Here is a 27,281-nt window from a genome sequence, read left to right on the forward strand (position 1 = left end):
CAGTATTGAATGAGCTGTATTCCGCCATAATCAAACAAGAAAACATTCAGCCAGAGGCGGCGCTCCTAGTAGGCGGGGACATTAATGCATGGAAACTTGACCACATTTCTATCAGCATGTTAAATGTGCAACCAGAGGGGAAAAAAACTCTGGACCACCTTTGCTCCACACACAGAGACGCATACAAAGCTCTCCCGCAAGTTTCATTTGGCACATCTGACAATAATTCTGTCCTCCTGATTCCTGCTTACAAGCAAAAATTTAAGCAGGAAGCACCAGGGACAAGATCAATAAAAACATGGTCAGATGAAGCAGATGCTAAGCTACAGGACTGTTTTGCTAGCACAGATTGGAATATGTTCCAGGATTCCTCCGATGGCATTGAGGAGTACACCACATCAGTTACTGGCTTTATCAATAAGTGCATAGATGACGTCGTCCCCACAGTGACCGTACGTACATACCCCAACCAGAAGCCATGGGTTATAGGCAACATGCGCACTGAGCTAAAGGCAAGAGCTGCCGCTTTCAAGGAGCTTTCTGACCCGGAAGCTTATAAGAAATCCCGATATGCCTTCCGACGAACTATCAAACAGGCAATGCGTCAACACAGGACTAAGGTAGAATCGGACTACACCGGCTCTGATGATCGTAGGATTTAGCAGGGCTTGCAAAACATTACAGACTACAAAGGGAAGCACAGCCGAGAACTGCCCAGTGACACGAGTCTACCAGATCAGCTAAACTACTTCTATGCTCACTTAGAGGCAAATAACACTGAAACATGCATGAGAGCACCAGCTGTTCTGGAAGACTGTGTAATCACGTTCTCTGCAGCCGATGTGAGTAAAACCTTTCAGCAAGTCAACATTCACAAGGCCGCAGGGCCAGATGGATTACCAGGACGTGTACTGCGAGCATGCACTTACCAACTGGCAAGTGTCTTCACTGACATTTTCAACCTCTCCCTGTCTGAGACTGTAATACCAACATGTTTTAAATCAAATCAAATGTATTTATATAGCCCTTCGTACATCAGCTGATATCTCAAAGTGATGTACAGAAACTCAGCCTTAAACCCCAAACAGCAAGCAATGCAGGTGTTGAAGCACATTGGCTAGGAAAAACTCCCTAGAAAGGCCAAAACCTAGGAAACCTAGAGAGGAACCAGGCTATGAGGGGTGGCCAGCCCCCTTTGGCTGTGCCGGGTGGAGATTATAACAGAACATGGCCAAGATGTTCAAATGTTCATAAATGACCAGCATCGTCAAATAATAGGTCTGGGACAGGTAGCATGTCTGGTGACCAGGTCAGGATTCCATAACCGCAGGCAGAACAGTTGAAACTGGAGCAGCAGCACAGCCAGGTGGACTGGGGACAGCAAGCAGTTATCATGCCAGGTTGTCCTGAGGCATGGTCCTAGGGCTCAGGTCCTTCGAGAGAGAGAAAGAAAGAGAGAAAGAGAGAATTAGAGAGAGCATACTTAAATTCACACAGGACACCGGATAAGACAGGAGAAGTACTCCAGATATAACAAACTGACCCTAGCCCCCCGACACATAAACTACTGCAGCATAAATACTGGGGACAGGAGGGGTCAGGAGACACTGTGGCCCCATCCGATGATACCCCCGGACAGGGCCAAACAGGAAGGATATAACCCCACCCAATTTGCCAAAGCACAGCCCCCACACCACTAGAGGGATATCTTCAACCACCAACTTACCATCCTGAGACAAGGCCGAGTATAGCCCACAAAGATCTCCACCACGGCACAACCCAAGGGGGGGCGCCAACCCAGACAGGAAGATCACATCAGTGACTCAACCCACTCAAGTGTCGCACCCCTCCTAGGGACGGCATGAAAGAGCACCACATCAGCTGATATCTCAAAGAGCTGTACAGAAACCCAGCCTAAAACCCCAAACAGCAAGCAATGCATGTGTAGAAGCATTGTGGCTAGGAAAACCTCCCTAGAAACCTAGGAAGAAACCTAGAGAGGAACCAGGCCATGAGGGGTGGCCAGTCCTCTTCTGGCTGTGACGGTGGAGAAAATAACAAAAATGACCAGCATGGTCAAATAATAATAATCACAGTAGTTGTTGAGGGTGCAACAGGTCAGCACCTCAGGAGTAAATGTCAGTTGGCTTTTCATAGCTGATCATTGAGAGTATCGCTACCGCTCCTGCTGTCTCTAGAGAGTTGAAAATAGCAGGTCTGGGACAGGTAGCCCGTCCGGTGAACAGGTCAGGGTTCCATAGTCGCAGCCAGAACAGTTGAAACTGGAGGAGCAGCAAGGCCAGGTGGACTAAGAAAGAAAAGGGAGAAAGAAAGAAATCATCCTACCATCCTGAGACAAGGCTTAGTATAGCCTACAAAGATCTCCGCCACAGCAAAACCCAAGTGGGGGTGCCAACCCAGACAGGAAGACCACATCAGTGACTCAACCCACTCAAGTGATGCAGACCACCATAGTGCCTGTGCCCAAGAACACTAAGATAACCTGCCTAAACGACTACCGATCCGTAGCACTCACATCTGCAGCCATGAAGTGCTTCGAAAGGCTGGTCATGGCTCACATCAACAACATTATCCCAGAAACCCTAGACCCACTACAATTTGCATTCCACCCCAACAGATCCACGGATGATGCAATCTCTATTCCACTCCACACGGGTCTTTCCCACCTGGACAAAAGGAACACCTACGTATGTGAGAATGCTATTCATTGACTACAGCTCAGCGTTCAACACCATAGAGTCCTCAAAGCTCATCAATAAGCTAAGGACCCTGGGACTAAACACCTCCCTCTGCAACTGGATCCTGAACTTCCTGACGGGCCGCCCCCCAGGTGGTAAAGGTAGGTAACAACACCTCTGCCATGCTGATCTTCAACACAAGGGCCTCTCAGGGGTGCGTGCTCAGTCCCCCCCTGTACTCCCTGTTTACTCATGACTGCACGGCCAGGCACGACTCCAGCACCATCATTAAGTTTGCCGATGACACAACAGTGGTAGGCCTGATCACCGACAGCAACAATACATCCTATAGGGAGGAGGTCAGAGACCTGGCCATGTGGTGCCAGGAAAACAACCTCTCCCTAAATGTGATCAAGACAAAAGAGATGATTGTAGACTACAGGAAAGAGAGGACAGAGCACGCCCCCATTCTCATCAACCAGGCTGCAGTTTGAGAGCTTCAAGTTCCTTGGTGTACACATCACCAATAAGCTAACATGGTCCAATCACACCAAGACAGTCATGAAGAGGGCACGACAAAATATATTCCCCCTCAGGAGACTGAAAAGATTTGCCATGGGTCCTCAGATCCTCAAAAGGTTCTACAGCTGCACCATCGAGAGCATCCTGACTTGTTGCATCACTGGCTGGTGTGGCAACTGCTCGGCCTCCGATTGCAAGACACTACAGAGGGTAGTGCGAATGGCCCATTACATCACTGGGGCCAAGCTTCCTGCCATCCAGGACCTCTACACCAGGCGGTGTCAGAGGAAGGACCGAGAAATTGTCAAGGCCTCCAGCCACCTTAGTCACAGACTGTTCTCTTTGCTACTGCACGGCAAATGGTACCGGAGCACCAAGTCTATGTCCAAGAGGCTTCTAAACAGCTTCTAGCCCAAGCCATAAGACCCCTGAACACCTAATCAAATGGCTCGCCCACAGACTATTTGCATTGACCCACGCCCTTCTTTTACACCGCTGCTACTCTCTGTTGATATCATGTATGCATAGTCACTTTAATAACTCTACCTACATGTACATATTACCTCAACTACCCGGTGCCCCCACACATTGACTCTGTACCAGTAGGCCACTGTATATAGTCTCGCTTATGTTATTTTACTGCTGCTCTTTAATTACTTGTTACTTTTATTTCTTATTTTTCTCCATTTTTTAACTGCATTTCACTCTAAGGTCTACACCTGTTGTATTCGGAGCATGTGACTAATAAAATGTTATTTGATTTGATTTAATCTGTGCCAACTTGTTCAGTGTTGCTGCTGGCACGGTTTAGTCTTGGATATGGCAGGGGTGCTCACACTCTCTGGGCCATGTGCCAGCCTGTCGTCTACACTCATGTTTGACCACAGAGCCACAAGGGAGGGTTTTCTATTCTTCTTGGATCCCTCTTTCAAAAGCTTTTTCTTGCTCTGTCTGTTGAAAGATTAACCCTATTTTCCAACTAGAAGTGCAAGAAACGGCTTCTCCGAACACAGAATATTTTATTTTCGAGGGAAAAAATAGATTGATTGTGAAAACCAAACCGGATGGGGCCTTTCATAAGTGCAGTTTGGAGTGTGGCAACAAAAGTGAAAGGTGAGACACAGGTAAAATCCTTGACTCATTAAATTAGCATTGACTCTGGCTTGAATGTCTTGCCATAAAAGCCTTCGCTGACTGAGTCAACGTCTTTTAATCCCGCACTGGGCTGGTCAAATGTATTAAATTACCTACAAGATTACATATGAAAAAAGTCTTCAAATATGCTGAGATGCACAAGATAAGCTTTCAAAGTTGCCTATCTGTTAGTCCACAGAGCGAGCATTTTTGCACGGAAATTACCGCTCATAGACAGTTTTCACTTGGTGGAACCTGTATAACTAAGTGCCACATTTATCCCCTCCCACTAACTAAGGAAATAGCTTGGAAGAAAACTATTACAGGAGATTCACTGAAGATGTACACAGTAGCTTTACTAGCTATTATTCCAAAAAAGATTGACTCATTCAAATTCAACTACAAGCACCACAACTAATACTTTGAACAATAACAATAATCATGCTTATGATAAAAATCTATCACCTTCATAAATATGATAAAAAATACAATCATATGAAAGTGCATTCTATAAATGTTTGAACACCGGGGTGGTTTTCATAGAGGTGAACAGAATAACAGAATGTATATTTATCTAAATGTGTGTTTTATTTATCCAGTCACCGTATTTATCTGAATAAACAAGGGGAAATGGCCTGCTGTCAACTAGTATAAAAACAGTCTGGGAAATACAACAAACATTTTCCTTTCATCCTTTAACAGTCTAAATTGGGTTTACTGTATCTGTTAGCATTTATGAGCCCTTCAAACCTGGTTTGGGCATGAAAACGACACCCTGGATCTTGCAATTACCCTTTCTTGCAATTACCCTTTCCACAAGTCCTAAAAAAGAAAGGGTCCGTAATGAGATTTTACCAAATCATTCAACTGTAATGTTGCACTAGCTTTTCCACTCCATCAGGGAATATAAAGTTTAAGAGCCTTTTGCTATCAGTGACCCAGAGAGAAAAGGTACTGGCTGGAGAAGTGGCCCTCTAATTACCAATGTGTTAGTGTGCAGTGAGATGATGAGACGCTGCAACAATGACACCTTGGGATGTAAAGTTACAGCTGAACAGGGACCATCATTTATATCCTCACTATCCGTGCCTATAAAGGAGAGGTCAGACAGAACTTCAAAGTCGATGTTCAGAATTCAGTGTGTTTTTATGTGAAGGTAAGAGTTCTAGGTGAGGTCTGGTTTTTATGTGAGGGTGTGTGTGTTCTAATTGAGGTCTGGTTTTTATGTGAAGGTGTGTGTGTTCTAGGTGAGATCTGGTTTGTATGTGAAGGTGTGTGTTCTAGGTGAGGTTTGGTTTTTATGTGAAGGTGTGTGTGTTCTAGGTGAGATCTGGTTTGTATGTGAAGGTGTGTGTTCTAGGTGAGGTTTGGTTTTTATGTGAAGGTGTGTGTTCTAGGTGAGGTTTGGTTTTTATGTGAAGGTGTGTGTTCTAGGTGAGGTTTGGTTTTTATGTGAAGGGGTGTATTCTAGGTGAGGTCTGGTTTTTATGTGAGGGTGTGTGTGTTCTAGGTGAGGTCTGGTTTTTATGTGAAGGTGTGTGTTCTAGGTGAGGTCTGGTTTTTATGTGAGGGTGTGTGTGTTCTAGGTGAGGTCTGGTTTTTATGTGAAGGTGTGTGTTCTAGGTGAGGTCTGGTTTTTATGTGAGGGTTTGTGTTCTAGGTGAGGTCTGGTTTTTATGTGAGGGTGTGTGTGTTCTAGGTGAGGTCTGGTTTTTATGTGAAGGTGTGCGTTCTAGGTGAGGTCTGGTTTTTATGTGAGGGTGTGCGTTCTAGGTGAGGTCTGGTTTTTATGTGAAGGTGTGCGTTCTAGATGAGGTCCTTCACAAGACGTCCACAAATAAGCACTCATTAAAACTTCTTAGTGATCCCTTCGCGCGCCGGATTGATTTGACAACACCCAGTGAAATAGCAGCGCGCCAAATTCAATAACAGAAATACTCATAATAATAATTCATAAGTCACACAAGTGTTATACATGGCTTTAAAGATGAACTTCTTGTTAATCCAGCCACAGTGTCAGATTTCAAAAAGGCTTTACAGTGAAAGCAAACCATGCGATTATCTGAGGACAGCACCCCATCAAACATACACATGAAAATCTTAATTCAACCTGCCAGGCACAAGACAAAAATCAGAAATTACATATAATTCATGCCTTTCCTTCGAAGATTTTCTTCTGTTGGCACTCCAATATGTCCATTAAACATCACAAATGGTCCTTTTGTTCGATAAATTCTGTCGTTATATATCCAAAATGTCCATTTATTTGGCGCAAATGATTCAGAAAATACACCAGGTTCCAACTCGCGCAACATGACTACACGTTATCTAATTAGTTACTTGTAAACTTGATCCAAACATTTCAAACAACTTTCCTAATTCAACTTTCTGTATTTTTAAATGTAAATAATCAATCAAATTTAAGACGGAATAAACTGTGTTCAATACCGGAGGAAAACAAAGTGGAGTGAGCTTTCAGGTCACGCGCCCCAACCACAACAGTACACTTCACTCAACCCTCGTTCTGAACAGGGCTACTTCTTCATTTCTCAAAGGAAAATGTCATGTATTGTCATGTTATGTCTTGTTCCTGTTCTTTCTCTTCACTTCGTTTCCCCCTGCTGGTCGTATTAGGTTACCTTCTCTCCCTTTCCTTCCCCCAGCTGTCCCTCATCTCTTCTAACTACCTTGTTTACTCTCTCCCACCTGTTCCCTTTTTTCCCTCTGATTAGGTCTCTATTTCTCTCTCTGTTTCTGCTTCTGTCTTTGTCAGATTCTCGTTTGCTTCACCCTTGTCCCGTCCTGTCGTAATCTGCCTCTTCATCAGATGCTACGTGTGATCAGGTACCTCTGTCCTCTACAACCCGCGCCTACCCGGAGAGACCAGCAGTCTGTTGCCGCTAACCCTGCTATTCTCCTCTGCTGCTAGAAGGGGACTCTCCTGTAAAGATCAGAGGACTTTATGATTTATTTGTCGCCCTCTCTGCGGGTTGTCTATTTTGTCAACCGATACATCTGAAGAGGATTTATGTCTTCCCTGTGTTTGGACATTAAAAGACTCTGTTTCTGTTAAACCGCTTTTGGGTCCTCACTCACCTGCATAACAGAAGAATCTGACCAAGAATGGACCCAGCGACTTCGGATCCTCTCCACTCAGCCGTCGAGATCCAGGGAGCGATGCTAGGCAGACACGAGCAGGAATTGTCTGCTGCTCGACATGCCGTAGAGACCCTGGCCGCCCAAGTCTCCGACCTCTCGAAACATATTCACCATCTCCGCCTCGATCCACCGGCTACTTCCAGGGCTTCCGAGTCTCCGGAGCCCAGAATTAATAACCCGCCGTGTTACTCTGGGGAGCCCACAGAATGCCGCTCGTTCCTCACCCAGTGTGATATTGTGTTTTCTCTCCAGCCCAACACGTACTCCAGGGGCACAGCTCGTATCGCCTACGTCATATCTCTCCTTACTGGACGGGCTCGTGAGAGGGGCACGGCAATCTGGGAGGCGAGGGCTGAGTGTACTAACCAGTATCAGAACTTTAAGGAGGAGATGATACGGGTTTTTGATCGTTCTGTTTTTGGGGAAGAAGCTTCCAGGGCCCTGTCTTCCCTATGTCAAGGTAATCGATCCATAACTGATTACTCTATAGAGTTTCGCACTCTTGCTGCCTCCAGTGACTGGAACGAGCCGGCTTTGCTCGCTCATTTTCTGGAGGGTCTCCGCGGAGGTAAAGGATGAGATTCTCTCCCGGGAGGTTCCTTCCAGCGTGGATTCCTTGATTGAACTCGCTATTCGCATAGAACGACGGGTTGATCTTCGTCACCGAGCTCGTGGAAGGGAGCTCGCGTTATCCGTTGCCCCCTCTCCGCATCACTACCATCTTCCTCCACTGGCTCAGGTGCTGAGCCTATGCAGCTGGGGGTATTCGCATCTCGACTAAGGAGAGGGAACGGAGAATCACCAACCGCCTCTGTCTCTATTGCGGTTCCGCTGGTCATTTTGTCATTTCATGTCCAGTAAAAGCCAGAGCTCATCAGTAAGCGGAGGGCTACTGGTGAGCGCTACTACTCAGGTCTCTCCTTCAAGATCCTGTACTACCTTGTCGGTCCATCTACGCTGGACCGGTTCGGCAGCTTCCTGCAGTGCCTTGATAGACTCTGGGGCGGAGGGCTGTTTTATGGACGAAGCCTGGGCTCGGGAACATGACATTCCTCTCAGACAGTTAGGGAGCCCACGGCCTTGTTCGCCTTGGATGGTAGTCCTCTCCCCAGGATTCAGCGTGAAACGCTACCTTTAACCCTCACTGTCTCTGGTAATCATAGCGAAACCATTTCTTTTTTAATTTTTCGTTCACCTTTTACACCTGTTGTTTTGGGCCATCCCTGGCTAGTGTGTCATAATCCTTCTATTAATTGGTCTAGTAATTCTATCCTCTCCTGGAACGTCTCTTGTCATGTGAAGTGTTTAATGTCTGCTATCCCTCCTGTTTCCTCTGTCTCTTCTTCACATGAGGAGCCTGGTGATTTGACAGGGGTGCCGGAGGAATATCACGATCTGCGCACGGTGTTCAGTCGGTCCAGGGCCACCTCCCTTCCTCCGCACCGGTCGTATGATTGTAGTATTGATCTCCTTCCGGGAACCACTCCCCCCCGGGGTAGACTATACTCTCTGTCGGCTCCTGAACGTAAGGCTCTCGAAGATTATTTGTCTGTAGCTCTCGACGCCGGTACCGTAGTCCCTTCCTCCTCTCCCGCCGGAGCGGGGGTTTTTTTGTTAAGAAAAGGACGGGACCCTGCGCCCCTGCGTGGATTATCGAGGGCTGAATGACATAACGGTTAAGAATCGTTATCCGCTTCCCCTTATGTCTTCAGCCTTCGAGATCCTGCAGGGAGCCAGGTTTTTCACTAAGTTGGACCTTCGTAACGCTTACCATCTCGTGCGCATCAGGGAGGGGGACGAGTGGAAAACGGCGTTTAACACTCCGTTAGGGCACTTTGAATACCGGGTTCTGCCGTTCGGCCTCGCTAACGCTCCAGCTGTCTTTCAGGCATTAGTGAATGATGTACTGAGAGACATGCTGAACATCTTTGTTTTCGTTTACCTTGACGATATCCTGATTTTTTCACCGTCACTCCAGATTCATGTTCAGCACGTTCGACGTGTCCTCCAGTGCCTTTTAGAGAATTGTCTTTATGTGAAGGCTGAGAAGTGCTCTTTTCATGCCTCCTCCGTCACATTTCTCGGTTCTGTTATTTCCGCTGAAGGCATTAAGATGGATCCCGCTAAGGTCCAAGCTGTCAGCGATTGGCCCGTCCCTAAGTCACGTGTCGAGCTGCAGCACTTTCTCGGCTTCGCGAATTTCTATCGTCGTTTCATCCGTAATTTCGGTCAGGTGGCAGCTCCTCTCACAGCCCTTACTTCTGTCAAGACGTGCTTTAAGTGGTCCGTTTCTGTCCAGGGAGCTTTTGATCTCCTCAAGAAGCGTTTTACATCCGCACCTATCCTTGTTACACCTGACGTCTCTAGACAGTTCATTGTCGAGGTTGACGCGTCAGAGGTGGGCGTGGGAGCCATTCTTTCCCAGCGCTCCCATTCTGACGACAAGGTCCACCCTTGCGCGTATTTTTCTCATCGCCTGTCGCCGTCGGAACGTAACTATGATGTGGGAAACCGCGAACTGCTCGCCATCCGCTTAGCCCTAGGCGAATGGCGACAGTGGTTGGAGGGGCGACCGTTCCTTTTGTCGTTTGGACTGACCATAGGAACCTTGAGTACATCCGTTCTGCCAAACGACTTAATGCGCGTCAGGCTCGTTGGGCGCTGTTTTTCGCTCGTTTCGAGTTCGTTATTTCTTATCGTCCGGGCTCTAAGAACACCAAGCCTGATGCTTTATCCCATCTCTTCAGTTCTTCAGTAGCCTCCACCGACCCCGAGGGGATTCTCCCTGAGGGGCGTGTTGTCGGGTTGACTGTCTGGGGAATTGAGAGGCAGGTAAAGCAAGCACTCACTCACACTCCGTCGCCGCGCTTGTCCTAGGAACCTTCTTTTCGTTCCCGTTCCTACTCGTCTGGCCGTTCTTCAGTGGGCTCACTCTGCCAAGTTAGCCGGCCACCCCGGCGTTCGGGGTACGCTTGCTTCTATTCGCCAGCGTTTTTGGTGGCCCACTCAGGAGCGTGACACGCGTCGTTTCGTGGCTGCTTGTTCGGACTGCGCGCAGTCTAAGTCCGGTAACTCCCCTCCTGCCGGCCGTCTCAGACCGCTTTCCATTCCCTCTCGACCGTGGTCTCACATCGCCTTAGACTTTATTACCGGACTGCCTTCGTCAGCGGGGAAGACTGTTATTCTAACGGTTGTCGATAGGTTCTCTAAGGCGGCTCATTTTATTCCCCTCGCTAAGCTTCCTTCTGCTAAAGAGACGGCACAAATCATCATTGAGAATGTTTTCAGAATTCATGGCCTTCCGTCAGACGTCGTTTCGGACAGGGGTCCGCAATTCACGTCTCAATTTTGGAGGGAGTTTTGCCGTTTGATTGGGGCTTCCGTCAGTCTCTCTTCCGGTTTTCACCCCCAGTCTAACGGTCAAGCAGAACGGGCCAATCAGACTATTGGTCGCATCTTACGCAGTCTTTCTTTTCGTAACCCTGCGTCTTGGGCAGAACAGCTCCCCTGGGCAGAATACGCTCACAACTCGCTTCCTTCGTCTGCGACCGGGCTATCTCCTTTTCAGAGTAGCCTCGGGTACCAGCCTCCTCTGTTCTCGTCCCAGCTCGCCGAGTCCAGCGTCCCCTCCGCTCAGGCTTTTGTCCAACGTTGTGAGCGCACCTGTAAGAGGGTCAGGTCTGCACTTTGCCGTTATAGGGCGCAGACTGTGAGAGCCGCTAATAAGCGTAGGACTAAGAGTCCTAGATATTGTCGCGGTCAGAGAGTATGGCTCTCCACTCAAAACCTTCCCCTTAAGACAGCTTCTCGCAAGTTGACCCCGCGGTTCATTGGTCCGTTCCGTATTTCTCAGGTCATTAATCCTGTCGCAGTGCGACTTCTTCTTCCGCGACATCTTCGTCGCGTCCACCCGGTCTTCCATGTCTCCTGTATTAAGCCCTTTCTTCGCGCCCCGTTCGTCTTCCCCCCCATCCTTGTCGAGGGCGCACCTATCTACAGGGTCCGTAAGATTTTGGACATGCGTCCTCGGGGCCGTGGTCATCAGTACCTAGTGGATTGGGAGGGGTACGGTCCTGAGGAAAGGAGTTGGGTTCCATCTCGGGACGTGCTGGACCGTTCGCTGATCGATGATTTCCTCCGTTGCCGCCAGGTTTCCTCCTCGAGTGCGCCAGGAGGCGCTCGGTGAGTGGGGGGGTACTGTCATGTATTGTCATGTTATGTCTTGTTCCTGTTCTTTCTCTTCACTTCGTTTCCCCCTGCTGGTCGTATTAGGTTACCTTCTCTCCCTTTCCTTCCCCCAGCTGTTCCTCATCTCCTCTAACTACCTTGTTTACTCTCTCCCACCTGTTCCCTTTTTCCCTCTGATTAGGTCTCTATTTCTCTCTCTGTTTCTGCTTCTGTCTTTGTCAGATTCTCGTTTGCTTCACCCTTGTCCCGTCCTGTCGTAATCTGCCTCTTCATCAGATGCTACGTGTGATCAGGTACCTCTGTCCTCTACAACCCGCGCCTACCCGGAGAGACCAGCAGTCTGTTGCCGCTAACCCTGCTATTCTCCTCTGCTGCTAGAAGGGGACTCTCCTGTAAAGATCAGAGCACTTTATGATTTATTTGTCGCCCTCTCTGCGGGTTGTCTATTTTGTCAACCGATACATCTGAAGAGGATTTATGTCTTCCCTGTGTTTGGACATTAAAAGACTCTGTTTCTGTTAAACCGCTTTTGGGTCCTCACTCACCTGCATAACAGAAAAACATTGACCGATTTCTAAAGACTTTTGACATCTAGTGGAAGCGATAGGAACTGCAAGCAACTGCCTTAGAATTCTAGATTCCCATTGAATATCCATTGAAAAGAGAGTAACCTCAAAAATAAATTTCCTGGATGGTTTGTCCTCGGGGTTTCGCCTGCCAAATAAGTTATATTATACTCACAGACATCATTCAAACAGTTTTAGAAACGTCAGACTGTTTTCTATCCACATCTACTAATAATGTGCATATATCCTAGCTTCTGGGCCCGAGTAGCAGGCAGTTTACTTTTATTTATTTATGCTGGCTAATTTCTGCCCAGTTTTTGCAGAGCAATGGAGGGAGAGGCTCAATAACCACTGGAATTGATTTATGCTGGCTAATTTATGTACAGTTTTTGCAAGGCCAAGGAGGGAGAGGTTAATTATCTCAACCTCTACTAGAAGTTATTCATGCTGGCTAAATTCTGCCCAGTTCTTTGCACAGCCAATGAGGGAAAGGCTCATTATTTCAATCTCCACTGGAATGTATTTATGCTGGCTAATTTCTGCACAGCTTTTGCTGGGCCAAGGAGGGAGACGCTCATCCTGGTTATATTGGCCATTAGACATGGCAGTTTGTTTGGCTAAGTGGGGCAATTTTGGTCTTTAAGTATCTCACGTCACTTCCCCTCGCAACAGGACAAATATTACATGCTCAGCGGCCCCCAACCCACCCCATAGATCTTGGTGAGTATTGCAATCAAACTCTCAATCAAACTTTTTCTCCAAATGATCTCACAAATATTTATTCATTACATCGATTTGTTCATTAAATATTTGCAGGGGTGCAACTTTCACTGGAGACGGGGGGAACATAACACCCCAACTATCTGAAATTGCAGTCCCCCCCAGTTTTACCATTGCACTGTGCTTTAGGGCCATGCAGCCACCTCAGAGCGGTCAGTTAGGCTGTTTGGCGGTTTCAGCAGTGGATGAAAAAGTATCAAATTGTCATACTATTAAGATTCCTTAATAGAAAATTACTCAAATAAAAGTGAAAGTCACCCAGTAAAATACTACTTGAGTAAAAGACAAAAAAGAATTTGGTTTAATATTTACTTAAGTATCAAAAGTAAATGTAATTGAAAAAATATACTTAAGTATCAAAAGTAAAAGTATAAATCATTTCAAATAGCTTATATTAAGAAAACCAGAGGGCACCATTTTCTTGTTTGTTTAATTTACGGATAGCCAGAGGCACAGTCCAAGACGTAGACATAATTTACAAACTAAGCATTTGTGTTAGTGAGTCCTCCAGATCAGAGACAGTAGGGATGACCAGGCAGTAGGGATGACCAGTAGTAAAGTAAAAGTAAAAGTTGTAAAAAATATCAACAGTAAAGTAAAGTACAAATAGCCCAAGAACTACTTAAATAGTACTTTAACCTCTCTAGGGGGTGTGGGACGCTACCGTCCCACCTGGCCAACATCCGGTGAAATTGCAGAGCACCAAATTAAAAAACAGAAATACTCATAATAAAAATTCATAAAACATACAAGTGTTACACATCAGTTTAAAGATTAACTTCTTGTTCATCCAACCGCGGTGTCAGATTTCAAAAAGGCTTTACGGCGAAAGCATACCATGTGATTATCTAGGACAGCCCCACAAAACATTACATACAGTTACCAGCCAAGTAGATTAGTCATAAAAATCAGAAATAGCAATAAAATGAATAACTTACCTTTAATTGGGGCGGCAGGGTAGCCTAGTGGTTAGAGCATTGGACTAGTAACCGGAAGGTTGCAAGTTGAAACCCCTGAGTTGACAAGGTACAAATCTGTTGTTCTGCCCCTGAACAGGCAGTTAAACCCACTGTTCCTAGGCCGTCATTGAAAATAAGAATTTGTTCTTAACTGACTTGCCTGGTTAAATAAAGGTAAAATAAATAAAAAAATAAAAAAATATCTCCCAGTTACACAATAAATGTTTGTTTTGTTCGATAAAGTCCCTCTTTATATCCAAAAACCTCAATTTTGTTGGTGCGTTTTGTTCAGTAATCCAATGGCTCAAAGGCAGTCACAACAGGCAGATGAAAAATCCAAATACTATCAGTAAAGTTTGTAGAAACACGTCAAACGATGTTTATAATCAATCCTCAGGTTGGTTTTAGTTGTTTTTAGATAATATTTCAACCGGACAATAGCTTCGGGTCAATATAAAAGAAAAACAAGAAAGGCGTGCTCTCCATCTTGCGCAGCAAACAGCTCTGGGGACTTCCCAATATCCACTGACTCAAAGTGGTCTTACTCCCTCATTTTTCAGAATACAAGCCTGAAACAATTTCTAAAGACTGTTGACATCTAGTGGAAGCCATGGGAACTGCAATCTAGGTCCTAACCATTGACATACTGTACAGGCAGGCAAGAGAAAAGCACCCACATCAAAAATACCCCACTTCCTGGATGGATTTTACTCAGGTTTTCACCTGCCATATCAGTTATGTTATACTCACATACATTATTTTAACAGTTTTGGAAACTTTAGAGTGTTTTTTTTATCGAAATCTACCAATTATATGCATATCCTAGTGAGGTTAAAGTATTTTTTCTTGATCTTCCACCATTGGGTTTCAGATGGCTGGATTTAGGACCACACGGACACCACAGAGTGTGCAGACAGGCTGTGTGAAGACAAAGCTTCTGAGAGGCTGGCTGACTGTTGCGCTTTTTTCCCCGAATTGTAGACGCAAGCAAAGCAGACACTGGCAACTCTTTATTTGACTGATGTATCTGGCAAGGTAACTGCTGTTTGACTTAACAGAAAACAAATATTTATTGCAGGCGCTGAGCTAGTAGTGTAACTAACATATAACGTTAGCTAATGTTTCATCCCCTCTCAACTAAAGATCTGTCTGAAGGGAATGAACTAGCTACCTGACGTTAGCTAGCTAGTAGCTACCACAGCCAGTTCAGCTCTAGCCTCCGTTATCTGTCAAATAGCAATATCTAACAGCTGTTGGAAATGTTTTGAGGCCTTTGTTTTGTCCCGTTTCAACAGAAGTAAATTAACTTGGCTAGTTTTCGCCAGTTGCTGCACCATTAGAGCTAGCCAAAAGTTGGCTATCATTAGCTTGCAAGCTCACTAACTTTACCTATTATGTTTTCCTCAATTACACTAGACCTGACTCAAATTATGAAACAAGCGGCGAAACGATTGAAGATCGATATTCTGAAATGTTTTGACAGTGCAATTTAAGTTTTTATTAGAGTCAGTATAGCTATGTAATGTTATTGATCTGTCAGTTTCCCTAGCTACTTCCCTACTTTTCACTGACACGGTATAAACAGCTCTACAGGCTTCACTGTTATGGTGCACAGTCAGTACACAACCCTATGCTCATCATGTCTTAGCAGGATCAAATAGTGGCAGGTGTCCCAGCAGGGTCAGACAGCCAGGGAAGACAAGTCCACGGAGCTCAGGTGAATTTTGCTGTATATTATAACAATCAGTGAATGGATACAAAGTTCCATCTTGAGTTGATGGGTAGACTACAGTCTGGGATCATGGAATAATGGAAATGTATTCTATTCTTGGATAATATAATGCATAAATATACACCAAGATAATTCTTAGGAGGATCAGATGGTGAAAGTGTCTCAGCAGGGTCATGCAGCCAGGGAAGATGAGTCTATGACAGAGCTGAGGTGACCTTTTGCAGATACAACACTTTATTCTCTGTGTGTAGAAAACACTGGACAAGCCAGAAGTTTCAAAGATTGAAACTATTTTAAGGCACTCTGACAGACCTCTAAAGTTGATTTCCAAACTGTATCAAGGGTTGATTGAGGCTTTTCCCGATGGCACAAAAATGTGAGGAAGACCTGGGAGACACTATTGATGATGATGAAAGGGTACAGATATGTTAGAATGCCGAGTCATGTTCATATCATCTCAGACATAAATAACTGCAGTTTAAGACCATCCATAGAACATGCTACAGTCGTGACCAAAAGTTTTGAGAATGACACAAATATGAATTTTCACAAAGTCTGCCTCCTCAGTTTGTATGATGGCAATTTGCATATACTCCAGAAAGTTATGAAGAGTGATCAGATGAATTGCAATTAATTGCAAAGTCACTCTTTGCCATGCAAATGTACTGAATCCCCAAAAAACATTTCAGTCCTGCCACAAAAGGACCAGCTGATATCATGTCAGTGATTCTCTCGTTAACACAGGTATGAGTGTTGACGAGGACAAGGCTGGAGATCACTCTGTCATGCTGATTGAGTTTGAATATCAGACTGGAATCTTCAAAAGGAGGGTGGTGCTTGGAATCATTGTTCTTCCTCTGTCAACCGTGGTTACCTGCAAGGAAACACGTGCCATCATCATTGCTTTGCTCAAAAAGGGCTTCACAGGCAAGGATATTGCTGCCAGTAAGATTTCACAACAATCAACCATTTATCGGATCATCAAAAACTTCAAGGAGAGCTGTTCAATTGTTGTGAAGAAGGCTTCAGGGCGCCCAAGAAAGTTCAGCAAGTGCCAAGACTGTCTCCTAAAGTTGATTCAGCTGCGGGATCAGGGCACCACCAGTACAGAGCTTGCTCAGGAATAGCAGCAGGCAGGTGTGAGTGCATCTGCACGCAAAGTGAGGCGAAGACTTTTGGAGGATGACCTGGTGTCAAGAAGGGCAGCAAAGAAGCCACTTCTCTCCAGGAAAAACATCAGGGACAGACTGGTATTCTGCAAAAGGAACAGGGATTGAACTGCTGAGGACTGGGGTAAAGTCATTTTCTCTGATGAATCCCCTTTCTGATTGTTTTGGGCATCCGTAAAAAAGCTTGTCCGGAGAAGACAAGGTGAGCGCTACCATCAGTCCTATGTCATGCCAACAGTAAAGCATCCTGAGACCATTCATGTGTGGGGTTGCTTCTCAGCCAAGGGAGTAGGCTCACTCACAATTTTGCCTAAGAACATAGCCATGAATAAAGAATGGTACCAACACATCCTCCGAGAGCAACTTCTCCCAACCATCCAGGAACAGTTTGGTGACAAACAATGCATTTCCCAGCATGATGGAGCACCTTGCTATAAGGCAAAAGTGATAACTAATTGGCTTGGGGAACAAAACATCTATATTTTGGGTCCATGGCCAGGAAACTCCCCAGACCTTAATCCCATTGAGAACGTGTAGTCAATCTTCAAGAGGCGGGTGGACAAACAAAACCCACAATTTCTGACAAACTCCAAGCATTGATTATGCAATAATGGGCTGCCATCAGTCAGGATGTGGCCCAGAATTTAATTGACAGCATGCGAGGATGGATTGCAGAGGTCTTGAAAAAGAATGGTCAACACTGCAAATATTGACTCTTTGCATCAACTTCATGTAATTGTCAATAAAAGCCTTTGACACTTATGAAATGCTTGTAATTATACTTCAGTATTCCATAGCAACATCTGACAAAAATATCTAAAGACACTGAAGCAGTAAACTTTCTCAAAACTTTTGGCCACAACTGTATACGCCAGTGAAGGTTGGTTGTCCTGCAATGCAACAATGGATGAAAGAAATGTCAAGTTATGTATCACTAGATTTGATTTATTACAAGATGAAGGGTATACTGTGCAACTTTCATAAGGTCTGGAAGCCTTATATGGAATAGTGTACGACAAAAAGGCGTCTGCATTGAAAACATGCCCACTTCAGGGGAGATACCTATTTAGGCAATCCCTAGCTGCTGGACTGCTCAGTCCTGGCACTGGGGGTCAGCCATATTGTTGGTTGTCACTCAGGCCTTAGCCTAACACACCAGAAACAAATAATGAATATTCTATTAAGATCCTAAAGATGAGTGGGGTGTGTTGAGTTGTGGTGTGGTGCTGCATGGCAGTGGACCCCTAGAGACAGGATGTGGTGATTCAGCTATATTGTGTGCAAGTAAAAAGAGCTCTACAGTACTATTAGACCTATGATATGAATTACAGTGCACTCTGTAATTACTGGGACAGTGCAGAATTGTTACTTATTTTGGCTCTACATTCCAAACGTTTGGATTTGAAATCAAACAATGACTATGCGGTATTTTAGTGGTGAAACATTTAGAAATTACAGCACTGTTTGTACATACCCCCCCAAAAAAAATATTTGTATGTTTATTAAAGTAGTAAAAATGTGTAGTATTTGACCCTACATGATTACATCACGCGTGTGACTTCACAAACTTGTTGGATGCATTTTCTGTTTGTTTTGGTTATGTTTCAGATTATTTTGTGCCCAATAGAAATGACTGGTAAATAATGCATTCTGACATTATGGAGTCACTTTTATTTTAAATAAGAATAGCATGTGTTTCTAAAAACATCTACATTAATGTGGATGCTACCATGACTACGGATAATCCTAAATGAATCGTGAATAATGATGAGTGAGAAGACATGCTATCCTCTCACCATTACAATGGCGGTGGAGGTTAGCATTTTTTTGGTGGGGTATGATATTTGTGCTTCTATAACTTTCTCATTCAAGCTGACAGTCTGCACCTTAACCTCATAGTCATAGTTTGATTTCAAATCCAAAGTTGTCAGGTATAGAGCGATATGAAGAAAAAGGCTTCACTGTCCCGGTAATTACTGAGGGCACTGTATAAGAAGGATGTCCTGTTTCTGAGTGTTAATGTATATGTGTAGGTGGATGTGTGTTTTTATTCAACTTTTGTTTTCCAAACCTTTCCCTTGAGACATTAAAAAAAGATGGGAAGGAAATTGTTGGGAAGAGAGTTGAGGTATTGACTAGACTGGTGGGGGTCGGGCTGGCAGGGCGGTCGGGCTAAAATGATACATACAGTAGACGTTGTCTTAAAGAATATCAAAAGTTACGTCTTCATACTTGTTACTTTGTTCGGTTATTGGTTAAAGGTGCAACACACTATTCAAATCAAATCCAATCAAATTTTATTTGTCACATACACATGGTTAGCAGATGTTAATGCGAGTGTAGCGAAATGCTTGTGCTTCTAGTTCCGACAATGCAGTGATAACCAACAAGTAATCTAACTAACAATTCCAAAACTACTGTCTTATACACAGTGTAAGGGGATAAGGAATATGTACATAAGGATATATGAATGAGTGATGGTACAGAGCAGCATACAGTAGATGGTATCGAGTACAGTATATACATATGAGATGAGTATGTAGACAAAGTAAACAAAGTGGCATAGTTAAAGTGGCTAGTGACATAAGAATGCAGTCGATGATCTAGAGTACAGTATATACATATGCATATGAGATGAATAATGTAGGGTAAGTAACATTATATAAGGTAGCATTGTTTAAAGTGGCTAGTGATATATTTACATCATTTCCCATCAATTCCCATTATTAAAGTGGCTGGAGTTGGGTCAGTGTCAATGACAGTGTGTTGGCAGCAGCCACTCAATGTTAGTGGTGGCTGTTTAACAGTCTGATGGCCTTGAGATAGAAGCTGTTTTTCAGTCTCTCGGTCCCAGCTTTGATGCACCTGTACTGACCTCGCCTTCTGGATGATAGCGGGGTGAACAGGCAGTGGTTCGGGTGGTTGATGTCCTTGATGATCTTTATGGCCTTCCTGTAACATCGGGTGGTGTAGGTGTCCTGGAGGGCAGGTAGTTTGCCCCCGGTGATGCGTTGTGCAGACCTCACTACCCTCTGGAGAGCCTTACGGTTGAGGGCGGAGCAGTTGCCGTACCAGGCGGTGATACAGCCCGCCAGGATGCTCTCGATTGTGCATCTGTAGAAGTTCGTGTGTGCTTTTGGTGACAAGCCGAATTTCTTCAGCCTCCTGAGGTTGAAGAGGCGCTGCTGCGCCTTCTTCACGACGCTGTCAGTGTGAGTGGACCAATTCAGTTTGTCTGTGATGTGTATGCCGAGGAACTTAAAACTTGCTACCCTCTCCACTACTGATCCATCGATGTGGATAGGGGGGTGTTCCCTCTGCTGTTTCCTGAAGTCCACAATCATCTGCTTAGTTTTGTTGACGTTGAGTGTGAGGTTATTTTCCTGACACCACACTCCGAGGGCCCTCACCTCCTCCCTGTAGGCCGTCTCGTCGTTGTTGGTAATCAAGCCTACCACTGTTGTGTCGTCCGCAAACTTGATGATTGAGTTGGAGGCGTGCATGGCCACGCAGTCGTGGGTGAACAGGGAGTACAGGAGAGGGCTCAGAACGCACCCTTGTGGGGCCCCGTGTTGAGGATCAGCGGGGAGGAGATGTTGTTGCCTACCCTCACCACCTGGGGGCGGCCCGTCAGGAAGTCCAGTACCCAGTTGCACAGGGCGGGGTCGAGACCCAGGGTCTCGAGCTTGATGACGAGCTTGGAGGGTACTATGGTGTTGAATGCCGAGCTGTAGTCGATGAACAGCATTCTCACATAGGTATTCCTCTTGTCCAGGTGGGTTAGGGCAGTGTGCAGTGTGGTTGAGATTGCATCGTCTGTGGACCTATTTGGGCGGTAAGCAAATTGGAGTGGGTCTAGGGTGTCAGGTAGGGTGGAGGTGATATGGTCCTTGACTAGTCTCTCAAAGCACTTCATGATGACGGAAGTGAGTGCTACGGGCGGTAGTCATTTAGCTCAGTTACCTTAGCTTTCTTGGGAACAGGAACAATGGTGGCCCTCTTGAAGCATGTGGGAACAGCAGACTGGTATAGGGATTGATTGAATATGTCCGTAAACACACCGGCCAGCTGGTCTGCGCATGCTCTGAGGGCGCGGCTGGGGATGCCGTCTGGGCCTGCAGCCTTGCGAGGGTTAACACGTTTAAATGTCTTACTCACCTCGGCTGCAGTGAAGGAGAGACCGCATGTTTTCGTTGCAGGCCGTGTCAGTGGCACTGTATTGTCCTCAAAGCGGGCAAAAAGTTATTTAGTCTGCCTGGGAGCAAGACATCCTGGTCCGTGACTGGGCTGGGTTTCTTCTTGTAGTCCGTGATTGACTGTAGACCCTGCCACATGCCTCTTGTGTCTGAGCCATTGAATTGAGATTCCACTTTGTCTCTGTACTGACGCTTAGCTTGTTTAATAGCCTTGCGGAGGGAATAGCTGCATTGTTTATATTCGGACATATTACCAGACACCTTGCCCTGATTAAAAGCAGTGGTTCGCGCTTTCAGTTTCACGCGAATGCTGCCATCAATCCACGGTTTCTGGTTTGGGAATGTTTTTATCGTTGCTATGGGAACGACATCTTCGACGCACGTTCTAATGAACTCGCACACCGAATCAGCGTATTCGTCAATATTTCCATCTGACGCAATACGAAACATGTCCCAGTCCACGTGATGGAAGCAGTCTTGGAGTGTGGAGTCAGCTTGGTCTGACCAGCGTTGGACAGACCTCAGCGTGGGAGCCTCTTGTTTTAGTTTCTGCCTGTAGGCAGGGATCAGCAAAATGGAGTCGTGGTCAGCTTTTCCGAAAGGGGGGCGGGGCAGGGCCTTATATGCGTCGCGGAAGTTAGAGTAACAATGATCCAAGGTTTTACCACCCCTGGTTGCGCAATCGATATGCTGGTAAAATTTAGGGAGTCTTGTTTTCAGATTAGCTTTGTTAAAATCCCCAGCTACAATGAATGCAGCCTCCGGATAACTGGTTTCCAGTTTGCAAAGAGTTAAATAAAGTTCGTTCAGAGCCATCGATGTGTCTGCTTGGGGGAGGATATATACGGCTGTGATTATAATCGAGGAGAATTCTCTTGGAAGATAATGCGGTCTACATTTGATTGTGAGGAATTCTAAATCAGGTGAACAGAAGGATTTGAGTTCCTGTATGTTTCCTTCATCACACCATGTCTCGTTAGTCATGAGGCATACGCCCCCGCCACTCTTCTTACCAGAAAGATGTTTGTTTCTGTCGGCGCGATGCGTGGAGAAACCTGTTGGCTGCACCGCATCGGATAGCGTCTTCCCAGTAAGCCATGTTTCTGTGAAGCAGAGAACGTTGCAGTCTCTGATGTCCCTCTGGAATGCTACCCTTGCTCGGATTTCGTCAACCTTGTTGTCAAGAGACTGGACATTGGCAAGAAGAATGCTGGGGAGTGGTGCGCGATGTGCCCTTTTTCGGAGTCTGACCAGAACACCGCCTCGTTTCCCTCTTTTTCGGAGTCGTTTCCTTGGGTCGCTGCATGCGATCCATTCCGTTGTCCTGTTTGTAAGGCAGAACACCGGATCCGCGTCGCGGAAAACATATTCTTGGTCGTACTGATGGTGAGTTGGCGCTGATCTTATATTCAGTAGTTCTTCTCGACTGTATGTAATGAAACCTAAGATGACCTGGGGTACTAATGTAAGAAATAACACGTAAAAAAACAAAAAACTGCATAGTTTCCTAGGAACGCAAAGCGAGGCGGCCATCTCAGTCGGCGCCAGTGTATTGATTATAAAATGATATTTGATCTAGTTTAATCTTATCAATCACTTGAACATATTTAATAAGGATCTCATACCAAGCTTGATGACTAGGATTTTCTAAATATAGATGACTAGAATGGCCAAAGGTCATATTAGGTTGTGTAGAGATTCTGGAAATTAGCTTTAAATGCCCAAAACATTCTGAGGGAGGACCCTGAGACCCCCCACCAGATTATACCCCCCCCCCCCCACTTCTAAAACCAAAGTTGCGCCTGTGAATATTTATTCACATGTATCCTTGTGTTTACTTCCTAGATCGGTTTTTAAATGATCTGTTTCAGAGTTACGGTACCAGTGGTGTGTTCAGTTAGAGACACAGTGATACATGCTCTTCATGTTGCTCCAGCTCTGGTGGAGTATTATCTCTGGCTGATGAGGTCATGTAATGAGGTCATACAGATAGCCTGCTGCTGGAAGCCAAGTAACAACGTCTAGCAGGGACAGAGATGAACATCACTACGATGTCATGTTAGTGTTCTACTTGTGATGTTAATAAAGCCACTCTGTTAGTTATCCAACAATTTCAACTAATGAAATACAAGGGGTGATTTAGAAGAATATGACTTAGATATCTCATTGAGATGAGTACAGCTGTTTTGCATCATCATATCCCCAAAAAGGAAGGAACTGTATCATGTTTTGTTTTGTAAGGGGGGGTAATGATGCTCTGTTGCTGCCTTGGAAAAGCAGGACTTGGCTAATCATCTTGTAATGTAATTCTCCAGTCACAAATTCACTTGTTGTCACCTATTATCTTATCATAAATCTACTCAGACTCCCTGGACATCTTGCCAAATCTTACACAAAGGACAAGAAGCCACAATTGACCTCAAGATAAGAGATCATGTGCAGTCTTGGCTTGGCTGGGACACCTGTCTCTCACCCCCCACACCCCTCCCCCCCCTCCTTGCCCTGAGGATGAAGCCAGAACAGCTGCACAGCCACTTGTCTCCAGTGAGTTACAGCAATGTGCCTGGCTCTGGGCTTTTATTGATAATATTATAGTACTTGATGTAAATATGACTGTGGTGGCTTTCCTCCTCAGCGTGGGTCGAGGCTGGCCTGCAAACCAAAACCCTGACCTGCTCACAGCTCCCCAAGGTGGAGCACACAGCACCGGCTGCCGCTTGCAGGAAGCCATAAGTGAAGTTGGCCATAATAAATATTCCCCCACTTTTTTGACAAAGGTTTTTTACTTTATAGAGTGTTATTTTCTGTTCTTTACCTTTTCCCCAGCATCCTCCCCCCCTCCTCCTCCCAGCCATAGCTTCACACAGAGCCGTTAACATATTCTTCCTCAGATTTCTCGGGGCAACAGGCCTCATTACTACTAGAGAGCTGAAATGTCATTGGTTATCTATACTGTTGGTTGGTACAGTGTATTGCACACATGCTCTGTTGCACGGGGAGGCTCAGTCTTTCTCACACAAGCGTGCACTTACACACACGCACTAATGCACATGTGTGCAAACACACACAAAGCCTGCCATCTTGTCTCTCCTCCGGTGCCAGCTGCAGACGGTGTGCAGACAGACTGATCTTAGTCCCAGTGATTAGGTCTTTCATGTGCCCTGACCTGAGGGTTTCAAGTCAGCTTTAATGCCTGATTGTTGACTCTTCTACTGTCCTCGCTACTGGAGCTAAAGAGCCACACACGTGAGTCAGAGTCAGATACCACACCTGTAGTCCACCCACACTCCATTCCTTCACTGAGGGGAGATTTGTGTTCAATACAATTTAAACCCTGTGCCTTTCCACCAGCCAAAGCAGGAAGTACATGTGGTTTCAATGAGTCAACTCTTCCCCATCTCCTTGGTGATTTAATATTATCTGCTGGATGGAAGCAGGTCCTGACAGTGAAGATAGCAATATGAAGGGCCCTTATTTCATTATTATTCTCAGCAGTGCTTATTAAACTCCGTTACTCGATTAGCCATCTGCTAGCTGTGAGGGAGAAGAATGAACAGAGGAGTGGGGATGTTACTGTGCATGTCATCTGCTAGCTGTGAGGTAGAAGAATGAACAGAGGAGTGGGGATGTTACTGTGCATGTCATCTGCTAGCTGTGAGGGAGAAGAATGAACAGAGGAGTGGGGATGTTACTGTGCATGTCATCTGCTAGCTGTGAGGGAAAGGAATGAACAGAGGAGTGGGGATGTTACTGTGCATGTCATCTGCTAGCTGTGAGGTAGAAGAATGAACAGAGGAGTGGGGATGTTACTGTGCATGTCATCTGCTAGCTGTGAGGGAGAAGAATGAACAGAGGAGTGGGGATGTTACTGTGCATGTCATCTGCTAGCTGTGAGGGAGAAGAATGAACAGAGGAGTGGGGATGTTACTGTGCATGTCATCTGCTAGCTGTGAGGTAGAAGAATGAACAGAGGAGTGGGGTTACTGTGCATGTCATCTGCTAGTTGTGAGGGAGAAGAATGAACAGAGGAGTGGGGATGTTACATCATCTGCTAGCTGTGAGGGAGAAGAATGAACAGAGGAGTGGGGATGTTACTGTGCATGCCATCTGCTAGCTGTGAGGGAGAAGAATGAACAGAGGAGTGAGGATGTTACTGTGCATGTCATCTGCTAGCTGTGAGGGAGAAGAATGAACAGAGGAGTGGGGATGTTACTGTGCATGCCATCTGCTAGCTGTGAGGGAGAAGAATGAACAGAGGAGTGGGGATGTTACTGTGCATGCCATCTGCTAGCTGTGAGGGAGAAGAATGAACAGAGGAGTGGGGATGTTACTGTGCATGTCATCTGCTAGCTGTGAGGGAGAAGAATGAACAGAGTAGTGGGGATGTTACTGTGCATGTCATCTGCTAGCTGTGAGAGAGAAGAATGAACAGAGGAGTGGGGATGTTACTGTGCATGTCATCTGCTAGCTGTGAGGGAGAAGAATGAACAGAGGAGTGGGGATGTTACTGTGCATGTCATCTGCTAGCTGTGAGGGAGAAGAATGAACAGAGGAGTGGGGATGTTACTGTGCATGTCATCTCCTAGCTGTGAGGGAGAAGAATGAACAGAGGAGTGGGGATGTTACTGTGCATGTCATCTGCTAGCTGTGAGAGAGAAGAATGAACAGAGGAGTGGGGATGTTACTGTGCATGTCATCTGCTAGCTGTGAGGGAGAAGAATGAACAGAGGAGTGGGGATGTTACTGTGCATGTCATCTGCTAGCTGTGAGAGAGAAGAATGAACAGAGGAGTGGGGATGTTACTGTGCATGTCATCTGCTAGCTGTGAGGGAGAAGAATGAACAGAGGAGTGGGGATGTTACTGTGCATGTCATCTGCTAGCTGTGAGGGAGAAGAATGAACAGAGGAGTGGGGATGTTACTGTGCATGTCATCTGCTAGCTGTGAGGGAGAAGAATGAACAGAGGAGTGGGGATGTTACTGTGCATGCCATCTGCTAGCTGTGAGGGAGAAGAATGAACAGAGGAGTGGGTATGTTACTGTGCATGCATGGTACTCAGTTGTTTTGCTCTGTTGACGCTATTTATACTCATTAAAAAAATACTCATTATATGGTATACTGTACATACACAAAATCCTCTTATCAATAAATTAATTCAATGAAAGCAATGTATGTTTCATTATGTTCATACGTTTAAATACCCAATTAGAAATAAATAGGAATTAGAGGGTTTGGTAATTCACACATGCTTTTTCTAAGTGTCAGTGGAAAGAATGAAGATAGTGTTGCCTGTGTAAGCTCCACGTGCCAATGTGGAATGGACACATGTAGCAATTGTCTCTCTGCGCGCATGTGGGTGGCCGAGCTCTGGGCATTACTGCAATTTGTGAGCAATTGACAGTAATCCCCCTCTCCCCGTAAAGGCCCATCTTTTCCTCTGCATGCAGACAAACACATCTTCACTAGGCCTCATCCTACAGAAACCCTATACTCTCCCACTATATGTATGTACATGCCAATACTCTATACTGTAGACCACAGACATATTGAAATATGTGGCTCTGCTGTAGACTATAGACAGCTAGAGAATGGTTACAGAAGCAGTTGCGTAACTATGAATCAATCTCATGAAAACGTTTGAAACAGACACACCTTCTACATGTCTGTGCAGTTTGATGGCGTTGCACATAGTTGTATGGGGGTTATTTTCATCGAGGAATTTGTCATAGCTCAATATCAGTTTAATTTGAGCCTCATAAAATGTCCCTATTTTTGAATACTTGATGGCTTTCTGCTGAGATATTCATCTGTTTGCCAAAAACAGGTTTGTCTGGTTTTAAATGAGCAATGCTGAATGATGAAAAGCGTCTTTAACAAACCAACAATTCAAATTATCCAAATGAATTCAGTGTGAAAAAGTTAGCATAGCCTACATATCAGTATCATTAACTTAACTTGAACTAACGTGCATTTAATTATCGTTTCATACTGCTCATTGACAGTGTTTAAATAACCTAATGTGAAGAATAACAATATAATAGGAATATTATTGAAATATTCAAAAAGAATATCATAATCACATACCAACAAGGTGACTTTTATCCACATTGAAAGGCAGACTGACCATCAAGCTCACAATCGAACACACTATTCCACCTCAATGATGACGGAACGTGA

At 45.3% G+C, this 27,281-nt stretch overlaps 1 long non-coding RNA gene across 1 annotated transcript; it reads right to left on the bottom strand.

Moving 5' to 3' along the window:
* Positions 1-27,281, bottom strand: LOC135565484 (uncharacterized). Its single transcript, XR_010461631.1, has 2 exons — positions 27,189-27,281; positions 1-1,433 (listed from the first exon to the last, which is right to left on the bottom strand). It is a non-coding gene; the product is annotated as an uncharacterized LOC135565484 (long non-coding RNA).

The sequence above is a fragment of the Oncorhynchus nerka genome, linkage group LG28, assembly GCF_034236695.1.
Source record: "Oncorhynchus nerka isolate Pitt River linkage group LG28, Oner_Uvic_2.0, whole genome shotgun sequence".
Taxonomy (NCBI): Eukaryota; Metazoa; Chordata; class Actinopteri; order Salmoniformes; family Salmonidae; genus Oncorhynchus; species Oncorhynchus nerka.